The sequence below is a fragment of the Carassius gibelio genome, chromosome B5, assembly GCF_023724105.1.
Source record: "Carassius gibelio isolate Cgi1373 ecotype wild population from Czech Republic chromosome B5, carGib1.2-hapl.c, whole genome shotgun sequence".
Lineage (NCBI taxonomy): Eukaryota > Metazoa > Chordata > Actinopteri > Cypriniformes > Cyprinidae > Carassius > Carassius gibelio.
This window is the reverse complement of record NC_068400.1, coordinates 7,729,315-7,746,589: the sequence shown is the minus strand read 5'-3', so window position 1 is coordinate 7,746,589 and position 17,275 is coordinate 7,729,315. Positions and strand designations below refer to the sequence as shown.

The window sequence follows — 17,275 nt, the reverse complement described above, 5'->3', positions numbered from 1 at the left end:
GCGCGACCTTTTGTCAAAAGTGGGGGGGTTAGTTTTAGCTACAGACACCAAACTTGGTACATAAATTGTTCTTTTCAAGACGGACAACTTTCTAATTCACAGTCATCAGCTACGACCAACAGGAAGTCGGCTATTTTGATTTGAATATTTAAATTGAGCTCTGATTTAATGCATACTCCTCACAGGAAATGTTCACTATACTCACCAAACTTTGTCTACATGTTGAAAAAACATTGAGGAACTTAAATTGCGAGCGGATTTTGGTTAGCTTGAACGGTTTTGTCGTGGTGATTTTTTGAAATGACAGTAAAAAGGGAATCATTAATTGTCTTGTATTTTTAAATTGCAGCTTCCAAACACTTAAAAAAAAAAAAAAATCATACAGAGATCAAATCATTCTGAGGACATATGCATAGTTTCATGACTTTACAACACTGTATGATTAAAGGAAAATTAAAAAACTCTCAGACATCTCAACTCACTCTGTCCCTCTGTTTGAGGAATGTATGTGTGCTGACTGAGAGTGTGTGTGTGTGTGTGTGTGTGTGTGTGTCTGTGAGTGGGGGATGGGCATGAGCTGAGTGGCAGACACAATGAGAGAGAGAGAAAGAGACTTAATCATCTCTTTAATCACCAGAAAAAAAAATTATTTTAAATTGTTATTTTTTGTTGCTTTTGCTAATATTGCTGTTTTCATTACAGCTTAAGAAATCTCTTAGGCCTTATCCTTTTCTGACAGTTTCAGGAATTAAAAACAAAATTCTAAAAATACTTATTTGTGCTGCAAATAATAATTTCAATCTCATTTGATACTGACCTATTCCATCCTGTGACATGACATTTATCTTAATTTACATAATCTCATGGATGTAACAGTAAAACTGTTCAGCTCACAGATTAAGACTAAGCTGTAATGCAAGCAGAACTTTCACAAATGCTTATAAGTCATTAAAGGATTTTATAACACTGTAAAATAATGTCTAATTTGTTAACATTAGTAAATGCATTGGTAACACTTTATAATAACTGCACTCATTAGTAAATAGTCAGTTCATGCTTTATAAAGTCTTGTCCCAACTTAAATAGTCATTAATAAGCAGCTTATAAATACAGCTATAAATAGCTTGATCTTGGTTTATAAGCACATTTATTAAAAAGGAGAGTAAAGGGTCAGTTATCTTCCTATGAAAAATAAAAAAATGAAAATAAACAAACAACAACACTGATTGATACAGAACTCAGAAATTTTATTGTGGATTTATGATCAAATCAGCCTGTAAATGAATCATACTCCTCCAAGAAGACACAAGTAGTTCACACCAAACTTTTTCAACATGATGCCAATATACTGAAGATGTTAAATTGCGAATGGGTTTAGGATACCTTAAATGGTGTGGCCATACCGATTTATTAAAGTAACATAAAAAAAATACAATAGTTATTTTACTATATCTTTAACATTCTTTATTTCAAACTCTTCATAATTTTTTATATACGTAGAAGTCATCATTTGAAAGAAGCACAGTAAGTTTCATAGCTTTATCATTTTCAAGAGCCAACTTAAAATTAAAACTATCATAACATATAAATCAAGCTTGCAATTCTTAGTACCAATAATGGCCACCAGATGGCGCTATATGATTACTTTTAAAAAATTATTGTAGAAACAAGTATGATTTAAATCATTTATAGAAATCTTTCAAAGAAAAATAATATGTATTTTACTGATAAAATGACCTTCACTTAATTAGAATAATATGCTGAAGTATTGTGAAATACTGTGTATTAAGAATAATTCTTTATAGGCTTTATGGACAGATAAGTTTGGTGTGACTCTTGAAGGATCAGCACCACATCCTCTTTTACCACTGTTTAAAGAATTTATCTTACAGAACAGGTGCGAATGAATTTTGGATAGCTTGAATGGTTTTGTCATGGTGATTTTTTGAAATAACAGTAAAAAAGGAACCAGTAAATGTCTTTTATTTTTTTAAGTGCAGCTTCTAAACACTTCAACAAAATGTACACATAGAAGTCATGCTGAGGAAATATGCATAGTTTCATGACTATACAACACTATATGGATGATAGAAAATTAAAAAACTACCATACATCTGATGTCACTCTGTCCCTCTGTCACTGTGGGTAATGTGTGTGTGTGTGTTTGTGTGTTAAGTGTGTGTGCTGAGTTTGTGTGAATGTGTGGGAGAGGGGATGGGCTTGGTGTCAGAGAGAGAGAGAGAGAGAGAGAGAGAGAGAGGGAGGGAGACTTAATCATCTCTTTAATCACCAGCAGAAAAAAAAGCAATTTTGTGTTGTTGTTGTTTTTTCATCATTACAGCTTAAGAAATATCTTAGGCCTCAACATCAACTGTTGCTGCTTTATGTAGCCTTCTCCCAAAATTAATAGTCATTAGTAAGCATTTTATAAATACAGCTATAATTAAATTGTTCATGGTTTATATGCACATTTATTTTGAGGAGATTAAAGGCTGTAATCTTCCTAAAAAAAATAAAAAAAATAAAAATAAAAAAAATAAACAAACACAGAACTCAGAAACATTTATTTCAAGATGCAATAAAAGAAAACTGTACACTATATATACATATATATACAATTGCATAAGTTTATATTTAATTTTTTTTATCAAGTGTACAGCTAATAATAATAATAATAATAATAATAATAATAATAATAATAATGCATTTTATTTAAGGCGCCTTTCAAACCACTCAAGGTCACCGTACAACAAGTAACAACAGTAACAATATTAAAACAAAAAATAACAGCAAATAACAATGTCAATAAAAAACCACAATAATATTAGAATAGCACAACATATAGTGGAATACTATATTAAGACTTTATGTATAGGCTTTATGAACAGATAGGTTTTGAGAGATGCTTGAAGTACTAGCATCACCTCCTCTTGTACGACGGTTTGAGGAATATATCTTCCAGATAGTACCGCCGCTCCCTATATGCAGAATACGCAGTCTTTGTAGGGCACCAACTCCCAGAGGAGGCACCATCCCAGTAAAATAAAACATGCGCCATTCTCCCATCCGCGCTCGCGACCGCTCGGACATTTGCGGATGAATGTTCGTAATTGATGGATGGACATCTATGCCCGGGTAAAAGACATCAGCAATCCGGCACAAAGAAAAGAAAAAACAAAGTAAAAAACAAAACAAAAACAGGCATAAAGGCTTGACATTGGACATTCGAGAGTCTCAAATTTAGGGACCGTCTCTAAAGTTACATGTGATATTGTTATACACTTTTCTAACGTCAGTAGCATTTGAAGAGAATGACTTACAGTCATAAAAACAACTGTAATTGTTCATCTAGGTGACAGCTATAATGCACCATTAAATTGAATGTTTGATATTTATTAAAACAAACTGTAAGTCATATGTAAATTATGCTACTTTTTCACATGGGCTCAAAAGCAAATTTGAAGCTCAATAGCATTTGAGGAGAAAGACTTGCAGTCATAAACCAATTGTAATGTGTTCATTTAGGTGTCAGCTACGATGCACAACTTATACATATACATATATACATATTTTATATATATTAAAATAAAGTGTTACTAAAGTTATATATATTGTTCTGTGTATGTGATTTCAAAGTCTAGACGGGTCGGATTAACCCTTTAACTGCCATATCCCTTAAAATTTGATTGCCAGAGGGTTACTGTAAATGCTTATGCCCGCTGGGCACAGTTTTCCCGATGCTACCGGGGTGGCGTTGCACTGACGGCTTGAGCCCGACATCGCTGCTTGCAGCTATATTTATTATTATTATTCTTCTTCTCCATAATGAATCGCATTTTTGAGGGCCTAAACATACTCAAAAAGTCATGAAACTTGCACACACCTCAGAACCGGCGAAAATGTACATATGATATGGGTTTCAGAAGTGGGTGTGGCAAAATGGCTCAACAGCGCCACCTATACACGTTCAACGGTGTGCGCCTCGAGCTACGTTTCATGTACGTTTTATGTATGAAAATTGGTATACACATGTAACTCTCCAATACCTACAAAAAAAACTCTTGGACCAAAATTCTAAACCCAACAGGAAGTCGGTTATTTTTAATTTTATGAGCAAATTTTGTGTCATTTTTGTCATTTCCATGCGTTGTATTTTAACGAACTCCTCCTAGAGATTTATTCAGATAAACACCAAATTTGGTATGCCTCATCTAAAGGCCTTTGCGATGTTAAATTGCGAAGATTTTGAGTTTTTGTTAATGGGCGTGTCCGTGGCGGCCTGGCGAATTTCGATGATTCGCCATGAAAAATGAAGTTGCTATAACTCAGACATACAATGTCCAATCTGCCTCAAACTTCACATGGTTGATAAGACTCTGGAACTGAACAGATTGACATGCCCATATTCAGTTATAGTCATAGCGCCACCTATTGGCAACAGGAAGTGTCATATTTTATGCTCCGAAGAACTACTCCTAGAAATTTTATGACATCAATGTCTTTTTTGTGGTCAGTCTAATCTAAAGGCCTGTGCAATGTTAAATTGTGAAGATCTTGAGTTTTCGTTAAAGGGCGTGTCCATGGCGCGGTGACAAAGTTCGATGTCTCGCCATGGGAGTAGAAGTTGTTGTAACTTAGGCATAAAATATCAGATCTTGCCCAAACTTCACATGTTTGATAAGAGTACTGACCTGCCCACATCTGGAGGCCAATATTCCATTGGTTGTGGCAAAATGGCTCTATAGCGCCACCTATACACTTTCAATGGAGTGCGCCTCGAGCTACGTGTCACGTACATGTACGAAAATCGGTACACATATGTAACACACCGATAGCTACAAAAAAGTCTCTTGGTACGAAATCCGAATCCCAGAAGGAAGTCGGTTATTTTGAATTTTCCCTGCAAAATTGGTGTTGTTTTTGCCATTTTCAGGGGTTGTACTTTAACGAACTCCTCCTAGAGATTTATTCAGATCAACACCAAACTTGGTCAGTGTAATCTTAAGCCCTTTTCGATGTTAAATTGCGAAGATCTTGAGGTTTTGTTAAAGGGCGTGTCCATGGCGGCCTGACAAATTTCGATATTTCGCCATGAAAAAGGAAGTTGCTGTAACTCAGACATACAATGTCATATCTGCCTCAAACTTCACATGTTAGATAAGACTTCTGCCCTTAACAGATCTACATGCCCATATTCAGACATAGTAATAGCGCCACCTGCTGGCAACAGGAAGTGTCATGTTTTACACTGCAAAGAATTACTCCAAGAAATTTTATGACATCAACATTTTATTATGGTCAGTCTAATCTAAAGGTCTTTGCAATGTTAAATTGTGGAGATCTTTAGATTTTGTTAAAGGGCGGGTCCATGGCGCCATGACAAAATTTGATGTCTCGCCACAGCAAGAGAAGTTGTTGTAACTCAGGCTTGAAATGTTCGATATTCCCCAAACTTCACATGTTCGATAAGACTCCTAGCCTGAACACATCTGAAGGCCAATATTCCATTATAATGATAGCGCCACCTATTGGCAACAGGAAAATTGGCACATATAAATGACTTTGACATATTCCATTATATTAACGATTTGAAATGCATATTTCTCACCTTCACCTTTTTACTAAAGCCACACGATTGCTGTGAGCCCGGGTGCGAGGGCCCGTTCATCGCTGCTTGCAGCTTTAATTAGGGCTCAAGCCCGAAGGGGCGAAGAGCCCTATTGTTCTTCTAAGGATTATTAGGGCTCAAGCCTGGAGGGCGAGAGCCCTATTGTTTTCCTTAGGATTATTTTTTATTATTATTATTATTTTTTTTTTTTTCTAACGTTACGGGGGCTTTTGGGGTCCTTAACATGCTCGAAAACTCTTGAAAATTGGCACACAGATTGGAACCTGCGGCCATTAGGGTCGGGCAGAGACTGATACACGGGCGTGGCACAGGGGCTCTACAGCGCCCCCTGGAATACTGAGGGCCATATATCTTACATACTTGCACGTAGACACATGAAACTCGGTACACATGTAGATCTCATTAAACCAAACAACTTTCGTACTGCATGTCATAGGCTCCGCCCAACAGGAAGTTGGCTATTTAGGGTTTATTATTCATATTTTTGGTCAAAGTTGTGGGGGCTTTTGGGGTCCCTAACATACTCAAAAACTCTTGAAAATTTGCACACATTTTGGAATCTGTGCCCTTTAGGAGCCTGCAGAGGCTGGGACCCGGGCGTGGCACAGGGGCTCTACGGCGCCCCCTGGAACACAGTCATAAATGTTGATGTATAGCTCACACATACTTGCACATATTCATATGAAACTCAGTACACATATAGATCTCATTGTGCCGAACAATTTTCGTATTGCATGTCATTGGGCTCCGCCCAACAGGAAGTCAGCTATTTAGAGTTATGTAAAAAGCGCATGCTCTGGAATTTGATATACTTGTCATAGGTTTTTTACTCGTTTACCACCAAACTCGGTCAACATGATCTCAAGACATTGGGGATGAAAAATTGCCAGGGGATTTTTGATATCACGAACGGTTTGCTCGTGGCGAGGCGTTGAAATTATGGCGAGAATTGAGAAACAGGAAGTGTCTAATACCATCCACATACATTTCCTGATTTCAATCAAACTTCATCAGATTATTCATTGTATGATGTTGATCACATATATGTGACTATTAGGAGTCAAAGTTATAGCGCCACCAACTGGCAGCAGGAAGTGTGTCATTTTCAAAATGCTTTGAATTCAGCATCTTATTTTTACTCGATTTGCTTCAAACTTCATCAGAATAATGTTAAAACACAGCCGATATGAATCTGCTGGGGGAAATTGGATATCTAAAAATATTGTTGCTGTGGCAACATGTCAAACTGGAATACTTCTCAGGTGATTTTGAGGCATATAACATGCTTAGAATTTCATCAAACTCAGAACACATATCAGTATTAGTGACAGCTAGACACTGGCAAAAGTTCATAAGAGGGCGTGGAAGAGGCACTCTATAGCGCCACCTTTTGTCAAAAGTGGGGGGGTTAGCTTTAGCTACAGACACCAAACTCAGTACAAAAATTGTTCTTATCAAGACGGACAACTTTCTAATTCACAGTCATCAGCTACGACCAACAGGAAGTCGGCTATTTTGATTTGAATGTGGATTGTTTTTTACATTTAGCTGTGAATTAATGCATACTGCTCAGAGGAGAGTAACACTATACACACCAAACTTTGTCTACATGTTGAAAAAACATTGAGGAACTTAAATTGTGAATGGGTTTTGGATAGCTTGGATGGTTTTGTCGTGGTGATTTTTTTAAATGACAGTAAAGATGGAATTATTAATTTCCCTGCATTTTTAAATTCCAAACACTTCAAAACCTTTTTTCATACAGAAAAAAAAGTTATTCTGAGTAAATATGCATAGTTTCATGACTTTACAACACTGTATGGATAACAGAAAATTAAAAAACTGTCAGACATCTCATCTCACTCTGTCCCTCTGTTTGAGTGTGTGTGCTTAGACTTCCATTGTCTGAGAGAAATAGCGCCCCTACAGGTGCAGTTACCGGACTAAAAAAGGGAGGAGACTGTCTTTTGGTTTCACTTTTAAATCGGTTAAAATACAAATAAATACTTGGATTTAATTCACACTGACAAGCTAAACCAACATATATGATTATTATCAGGTCAGGGCTCATTATTAATGGATGTGTGGTCAGTGATACGTGAGAAACATGAGAGATGAATCATGGCTCTGAGCAGGAGCGTGTGGAATGACGAGCTCAGAAAAAAACGAGTTTATTCTTGTTTTATAGTTATTAAAAATAAAGTATTGCAGCGATATCACACAATTCACCAATTAGAGCACACCAAGAGCTAAATTAAGATGTTTTTGAACTGTTTGTGTGAAAATGAAATATTCGCGGCTGCCTATCTGAAATCACTGCCTCCGATCAGCGCGCACAGTGACACAAGTTCAAAACTAACGTATTTATTCTTGTTTAAGAGCTTTTTAAAATAAGTTATTGCCTTAAATGCACACAATACATCCATTATAACACAACACGAGCTAAATGCAGGTGTTTGTGACCCGTTTATGTGTGCAAGACTATTTGAAAGCGCGACTGGCAGAATAACATGTATCTCTGGAGCTGCAGGATTCTGCCTTTCGTCGTACGAACGAACACATCACGGACAAGATTATTTCAAAATACATAATAGCTTGGCGAATATAAACGAAAACAGCCACGTGAACATAAACTGTTGAGTATTAAATCTGAAGTGGATCTACTGGATTTTAATATTAAGTGACCGCATATACCAGCTGCTTCTGTCTTCAATTTTAATCTATATAAAAAATTTAACTCATTCATCTTGGCTGCTTTTTTAATGTGTGTACGTATTTATTTTTTTATTTTGCTCTAACAAGACTTAATCTATATTTAATTAAATCAATTACATTTTATTTTACATTTGATTTGTCCATTTCTGCATCTAAACGCCTAAAAACCTAAAACATGCTCTATTATACTATTGTTAGCAATTTCTTTATCGTCCAATTTATCTGGTGTACACACTTTTATTTTCATAATAAACTTGTTTGTTAGATTATACACAGTTACAGTGGTCTATAATAAATATTGACAGGTTTTATTCAAGCTGTTTAGAATGATTGCCGTAGGCTAATTTTTTAAAATGTAAATCCAAAAAAAAAAAGAAAAAAAAGAAAGAAAATTAAATAAATAAAAAAACATTGGAAAAGAATAACTGTTGTACTTTTTTATACATTTTGTATAATTTCATAGTTTATGCATTATAGTTATAAAAACAAATACATTTAGAAATATTAGGCCTTATCCTTTTCTGACAGTTTTAGGGATTTTTAAAAATCCTAAAAAACCTTATTTGTGCTGCAAATAATAATTTCAAACTAATTTGATACTGACCTCTGACATCCTGTGACATGATATTTATTTGAATTTACATAATCTCATGGATGTAACAGTAAATCTGTTCAGCTCACAGATCAAGACTAAGCTCTAATGCAAGCAGAACTTTCACAAATGCTTACAGGTCAATAAAATCATTACAAAACACTTACAAATAATTTAAGGGATTTGATAACACTGTAAAATAATGTCTAATTTGTTAACATTAGCAAATGCATTGATAACACTTTATAATAACTGCACTCATTAGTAAATAGTCAGTTCATGCTTCATAAAGCCTTGTCCCAATATTAATAGTCAGTAGTAAGCAGTTTATAAATACAGCTATAAATAGCTTGTTCTTGGTTTATAAGCACATTTATTAAAAAGGAGAGTAAAGGGTCAGTTATCTTCCTATGAAAAAAAATCAAATAAAAATAAACAAACAACAACACAGATTGATACAGAACTCAGAAATGTTATTGTGGATTTATGATAAACTCAGCCTGTAAATGAATTAATTCTCCTCCAAGAAGACACAAGTAGTTCACACCAAACTGTTTTAACATGAAGCCATATACTGAAGATGTTAAATTTCGAATGGGTTTAGGATACCTTAAATGGTGTGGCCATAGCGATTTATTAAAGTAACATAAAAAAATACAATAGTTATTTTACTATATCTTTAAAAATTTTAATTCCAACTCTTCATATTTTTTTATATACGTAGAAGTCATCATTTGAAGGAAGCACAGTAAGTTTCATAGCTTTATCATTTTCAAGAGCCAGCATAAAATTAAAACTATCATAACTTATAAATCAAGCTTGCAATTCTTAGTACCAATAATGGCCACCAGATGGAGCGATATGATTACTTTTAAATAATTATTGTAGAAACAAGTATGATTTAAATAATTTATAGAAATCTTTCAAAGAAAAATAATATGAATTTTATGTATTTTACTGATAAAAGGACCCTCACTTAATTAGAAAAACAAGCTGAAGTATTGTGAACCGTATATTAAGAATAATTCTTTATAGGCTTTATGGACAGATACGTTTTGAGTGACTCTTGAAGGATCAGCACCACATCCTCTTTTACCACTGTTTAAAGAATGTATCTTACAGTACAGGTGCGGATGAATTTTGAATAGCTTGAATGGTTTTGTCGTGGTGATTTTTTGAAATAACAGTAAAAATGTAACCAGTAAATGTCATTTATTTTTTTTAAGTGCAGCTTCTAAACACTTCAAAAAAATGTACACATAGAAGACAAGTCATTCTGAGCAAATATGCATAGTTTCATGACTATACAACACTATATGAATGATAGAAAATTAAAAAACTATCATACATCTGATGTCACTCTGTCCCTCTGTCACTGTGGGTAATGTGTGTGTGTGTGTGTGTGTGTGTGTGTTAAGTGAATTAGGTGTGAAACTATCAGGGAGCATTTAGTCTCCAGCGCCAACATTTTACAGAACTGCCACTTTCCTGGAGTCTCAGAATTACAATGTGTCAGGTTCTGAGAGATCTAAGATTCCAAAAAATGATTTAATTAGAATACCATGAAGTATTGTGAAATACTATATATTAAGACTTTATATATAGGCTTTATGAACAGATTAGAGTGACTCGTGAAGGACCAGCACCACCTCCTCTTGTCCGATGGTTTGAGGAATATATTTTCCTGAATCCGGGATTAAGATTTAGGAGCTCATTTTTGTTCCACCTCCTTTCCTGAAAGTCTGTCTTGCAGAATTGACTAAAAATTAATCTTTACATTAATTCCTAATTATTTTGCAATTATTTTTGTCAGTTCTTCTTGACCTGTTTTTTTTTCTTCTTCTTTTCGGACCTCATGACCCAGTCAGCATTTTTGTACAATGGTCAAGTCTTAACTTATCCATTTTTGTATTGCATTTGTGTTTGATATTTCTCATGGGTATTTCATAATTTTCGACTTTGAGTTAAAACAGTTTGAGTTAAAACTCTTTTTTAGCGCATTTCATCTGTAAAAGAAAACATGGCTAATAATTCTGCACACATGAATATAAGGAGTTTTTCTCTTCCAGCTTTCCTGGACTATTGTATAGCACTCATAAATGATTAAATAAAAAATAATGGTAGTTATTAAGATTGATATGGTTTGGAATTGGTAAAATGTGCTTGGAAAAAAATCACAATAAAACAATGTTTTAATGTTTTAAAGTTTGGAATATTAACTGACATGAATGAATGCTATATAAATATTGTTCATGTTAACATAATGTTTATGAATGAAATCTTATTGTAAAGTGTTACTAAATATATATATTGTTCTTTGAATGTGATTTTAAAGTCTAGATGATTCGGATTAACCCTTTAACCGCCATATCCTTTAAAACCTCAATGCCAGAGGGATATTGTGAATGCATGTGCCCGCTGGACACAGTTTACCTGATGCCACTGGGGTGGCGATGGCATTGGTGGCTTGAGCCCGCCATCGCTGCTTGCAGCTATATTTAGGGCTCAAGCCCAAAGGGCGAGAGGCCTATTGTTTTCCTTAGGATTATTTTTTATTATTATTATTATTATTATTTTTTTTTTTTTTTTTTTCCAACGTCTCGGGGGCTTTTGGGGCCCTTAACGTGCTTAAAAAGTCTTGAAAATTGGCACACAGATTGGAACCTGCGGCCATTAGGGCCGGGCAGAGACTGATACACGGGCGTGGCACAGGGGCTCTACAGCGCCCCCTGGAATATGGAGGGCCATATATCATACATTCTTGCTCGTAGACGTATGAAACTCGGTACACATATAAATCTCATCAATCCAAACAACTTTTGTATTGCATATCATAGGCTCCGCCCAACAGGAAGTTGGCTATTTAGGGTTTAGTATTCAAATTTTTCGTCAAAGTTGTGGGGGCTTTTGGGGTCCTTAACATACTCAAAAACTCTTGAAAATTTGCGCACACTTTGGAATCTGTGGCCTTTAGGAGCCTGCAGAGGCTGGGACCCGGGCGTGGCACAGGGGCTCTATGGCGCCCCCTGGAACACAGTCAGAAATGTTGATGTATAGCTCACACATACTTGCACATATTCATATGAAACTCAGTACACTTGTAGATCTCATTGAGCTGAACAACTTTCGTATTGCATGTCATAGGCTCCACCCAACAGGAAGTCAGCTATTTAGAGTTATGTAAAAAGCGCATGCTCTGGAATTTGAAATACTTGTCATAGGTTTTTTTCTCGATTGCCGCCAAACTCGGTCAACATGATCTCAAGACACTGGGGATGAAAAATTGCCAGGGGATTTTTGATATCTCGAACGGTTTGCTCGTGGCGAGGCGTTGAAATTATGGCGAGAAATGAGAAACAGGAAGTGTCTAATACCGTCCACATACATTTCCTGATTTTAATCAAACTTCATCAGATTATTCGTTGTATGATGTCGATCGCATATATGTGACTATTAGGAGTCAAAGTTATAGCGCCACCAACTGGCAGAAGGAAGTGTGTCATTTTCAAAATGATTTAAATTCAGCATCTTATTATTACTCGATTTGCTTCAAACTTCATCAGAATAATGTTAAAACACAGCCGATATAAATCTGCAAGGGGGATATTGATATCTAAAAAATTGTTGGCGTGGCAACATGTCAAACTGGAATACTTCTCAGGTGATTTTGAGGCAAATAACATACTTAGAATTTCACAAAACTCTGAACACACATCAGTATTTCTGATAGGAACTTAAATTGTGAATGGATTTTGGATAGCTTGAATGGTTTTGCCGTGGTGATTTTTTTAAATGACCTTACAAAGGGAATCATTATTGTATTTTTAAATTGCAGCTTCCAAACACGTCAAATAATTTTTTCATACAGATGAAAAAGTCATTCTGAGGAAATATGCATAGTTTAACGACTTTACAACACTGTATGGATAACAGAAAATTAAAAAACTGTCAGACATCTCATCTCACTGTGTCCCTCTGTTTGAGTGTATGTGCTTCAGACTTCCATTGTCTGAGAGAAATTGCGCCCCTACAGGTTCAATTCCCGAACTTTTACTTTCACTTTTAAATCGGTTAAAAATACAAACAAATACTTAGATTTAATTCACACTGACAAGCTAAACCAACATATCTGATTATTACCGGTTCAGGGCTCATGGATAAATTATTTCTGGCCAGAGATACGTGAGAAATAGGAGAGATGAATCACCGCTGTGATCACGAGCGTCTGGAGTAAAGAGCTCAGAGAAAACGAATTTATTCCTGTTTTAAAGCTTTTAAAAATAAATTATTACAGCGATATCACACAATCAACCAATTAGAACACACCAAGAGCTAAATTCAGATGTTTTTGAACTGTTTGTGTGAAAATGAAATATTTGTGGCTGCCTATCTGAAATCACCGCTCCGATCAGCGCGTACAGTGTCGAGCTCAAAACAAACGAATTTATTCTTGTTTAAGAGCTTTTTTAAATAAAATATTACCACAAATGCACACAATAAACCCATTGTAACACTACAAGAGCTAAATGCAGGTGTTTGTGACCCGTTTAAGTGTGCAAGACTATTTGAAAGCGCGACTGGCAGAATAACATATCTCTTGAGCTGCAGGTTTCTGTCTTTCGTCGTACGAACGAACACATCACGGACAAGATTATTTCAAAATACATAATAGCTTGGCGAATATAAACGAAAACAGCCAAGTGAACATAAACTGGATCTACTGGATTTGAATATTAAAGTGACCACATTTACCACTTGCTTCTGTCTTCAATTTTAATCTATATAAAAAAGGAAACTCATTCGACTTGGCTGCTTTTTTAATGTGTGCGTATTTATTTATTTACCTTTTTATACATTTTGTATAATTTCATAGTTTGTGTATTACAATTATAAAAACAAAAATAAATTTAGCCACTCACATAGAAATAGCTTAGGCCTTAACCTTTTTCTGACAGTTTTAGGGATTTTTAAAAATCCTAAAAAAAACTTATTTGTGCTGCAAATAATAATTTCAAACTCAATTGATACTGACCTATGACATCCTGTGACATTATATTTATTTGAATTTACATAATCTCATAGATGTAACAGTAAATCTGTTCAGCTCACAGATCAATACTAAGCTGTAATGCAAGCAGAACTTTCACAAATGCTTATGAGTCATTTAAGGGATTTGATAACACTGTAAAATAATGTCTAATTTGTTAACATTAGCAAATTCATTGATAACACTTTATAATAACTGCACTCATTAGTAAATAGTCAGTTCATGCTTTATAAAGCCTTGTCCCAATATTAATAGTCAGTAGTAAGCAGTTTATAAATACAGCTATAAATAGCTTGTCCTTGGTTTATAAGCACATTTATTAAAAAGGAGAGTAAAGGGTCAGTTATCTTCCTATGAAAAATAAAAGATAAAAATAAACAAACAACAACAACACAGATTGATACAGAACTCAGAAATTTTATTGTGGATTTATGATAAAATCAGCCTGTAAATGAATTCATACTCCTCCTCATACTACTCCATACTCCTTTTTCAACATGATGCCAATATACTGAGATGTTAAATTGTGAATGGGTTTAGGATAGCTTAAATGGTGTTGCCATAGAGATTTATTAAAGTAACATAAAAAATACAATAGTTATTTTACTATATCTTTAAAAATTTTCATTCTAACTCTTCATAATTTTTTATATAAGTAGAAGTCCTCATTTGAAGGAAGCACAGTAAGTTTCATAGCTTTATCATTTTCAAGAGCCAGCATAAAATTAAAACTATCATAACTTATAAATCAAGCTTGCAATTCTTAGTACCTATAATGGCCACCAGAGGGAGCTATAGGATTACTTTTAAATAATTATTGGAGAAACGAGTATGATTTAAATAATTTATAGAAATCTTTCAAATAAAATAATATGTATTTTAGGAATTTTACTGATAAAATGACCCTCACTTAATTAGAATAACAAGCTGAAGTATTGTGAACTGTATATTAAGAATAATTTTTAATAGGCTTTATGGACAGATACGTTTTAAGTGACTCTTGAAGGTTCAGCACCACATCCTCTTTTACCACTGTTTAAAGAATTAATCTTACAGAACAGGTGTGAATGAATTTTGGATAGCTTGAATGGTTTTGTCGTGGTGATTTTTTGAAATAACAGTAAAAAAGGAACCAGTAAAAAAAAGTGCAGCTTCTAAACACTTCAAAAAAATGTACACATAGAAGACAAGTCATTCTGAGGAAATATGCATAGTTTCATGACTATACAACATTATATGGATGACAGAAAATTAAAAAACTTACATCTGATGTCACTCTGTCCCTCTGTCACTGTGTGTGTGTGTTTGTGTGTGTTTTAAGTGAATTAGGTGTGAAACTATCAGTGAGCATTTAGTCTCCAGCGCCAACATTTTACAGAACTGCCACTTTCCTGGAGTCTCAGAATTACAATGTGTCAGGTTCTGAGAGATCTAAGATTCCAAAAAAATATTTAATTAGAATACCATGAAGTATTGTGAAATACTATATATTAAGACTTTATATATAGGCTTAATGAACAGATTAGACTGACTCGTGAAGGACCAGCACCACCTCCTCTTGTTTGATGGTTTGAGGAATATATCTTCCAGAATCCGGGATTAAGATTTAGGAGCTCATTTTTATTCCACCTCCTTTCCTGAAAGTCTGTCTTGCAGAATTGACTACAAATTAATCTTCACATTAATTCCTAATTCTTTTGCAATTCTTTTGTCAGTTCTTCTTGACCTGTTTTTCTCTTCCAGCTTTCCTGGACTATTGTATAGCACTCATAAATGATTAAATAAAAAATAATGGTAGTTATTAAGATTGATATGGTTTGGAATTGGTAAAATGTGCTTGGAAAAAAATCACAATAAAACAATGTTTTAATGTTTAAGTTTGGAATATTAACTGACATGAATGAATGCTATATAAATATTGTTCATGTTAACATAATGTTTATAAATGAAATCTTATTGTAAAGTGTTACTAAAGTTATATATATATATATATATATATATATATATATATATATATATATATATATATATATATATATATATATATTGTTCTGTGAATGTGATTTTAAAGTCTAGATGATTCGGATTAACCCTTTAACTGCCATATCAAGTTCAAGTTCAAGTTCAAGTTCAATTTATTTGTATAGCGCATTTACAACAGCCTCCTGGCTAACCAAAGTGCTTTAACATAAGAGCAAGAATATTACACATACATAAAAATAGACCAGACAAAAAATTTAAAACCACCCTTTTCAAAATGTAGCATAACACAGTAGTCAGTACACTAAGGAAAATAAAAAAGTTTTTAGCAAAGATTTAAAAATAGACAAGGAAGGGGCCAGTCTGATCTCTAAAGGCAGGGTATTCCAGAGTCGTGGCCCAGCCACTGCAAATGCACGCTCCCCTCTACGCTCCCCTCTATCCTTTAAAACCTCACTGCCAGAGGGATATTGTGAATGCATGTGCCCGCTGGGCACAGTTTACCTGATGCCACCGGGGTGGTGATGGCATTGGTGGCTTGAGCCCGCCATCGCTGCTTGCAGCTATATTTAGGGCTCAAGCCTGGAGGGCGAGAGCCCTATTGTTTTCCTTAGGATTATTTTTTATTATTATTATTATTTTTTTTTTTTTCCAACGTTACGGGGGCTTTTGGGGTCCTTAACATGCTCGAAAACTCTTGAAATTTGGCACACACCTTGGAACCTGCGGCCATTAGGGCTGGGCAGAGACAGATATACGGGTGTGGCACAGGGGCTCTACAGCGCCCCCTGGAATACTGAGGGCCATATATCATACATACTTGCACGTAGACACACGAAACTCGGTACACATGTAGATCTCATCAAACCAAACAACTTTCGTACTGCATGTCATAGGCTCCGCCCAACAGGAAGTTGGTTATTTAGGGTTTAGTATTCATATTTTTCGTCAAAGTTGTGGGGGCTTTTGGGGTCCTTAACATACTCAAAAACTCTTGAAAATTTGCGCACACTTTGGAATCTGTGCCCTTTAGGAGCCTGCAGAGGCTGGGACCCGGGCGTGGCACAAGGGCTCTACGGCGCCCCCTGGATCACAGTCAGAAATGTTGATGTATAGCTCACACATACTCACACATATGCATATGAAACTCAGTACACATATAGATCTCATCGTGCCGAACAACTTTCGTATTGCATGTCATAGGCTCCGCCCAACAGGAAGTCAGCTATTTAGAGTTATGTAAAAAGCGCATGCTCTGGAATTTGAAATACTTGTCATAGGTTTTTTTGCAGATTGCCACCAAATTCGGTCA

At 35.1% G+C, this 17,275-nt stretch overlaps 1 long non-coding RNA gene across 3 annotated transcripts in view; it reads right to left on the bottom strand.

Annotated features, from left to right (window-relative positions):
* LOC127957968 (uncharacterized) overlaps positions 1-17,275 on the bottom strand; it is a 121,393-nt gene that overhangs the window by 9,435 nt on the left and 94,683 nt on the right. The window contains exon 1 of one of the 3 annotated variants that reach the window (XR_008153922.1): positions 15,710-15,941. The exons of the other annotated variants lie outside the window; for them this stretch is intronic. This is a non-coding gene — a long non-coding RNA (uncharacterized LOC127957968). Of the gene's footprint in view, positions 1-15,709; positions 15,942-17,275 lie in introns of those variants that run through there. 3 annotated transcript variants of the gene reach the window in all.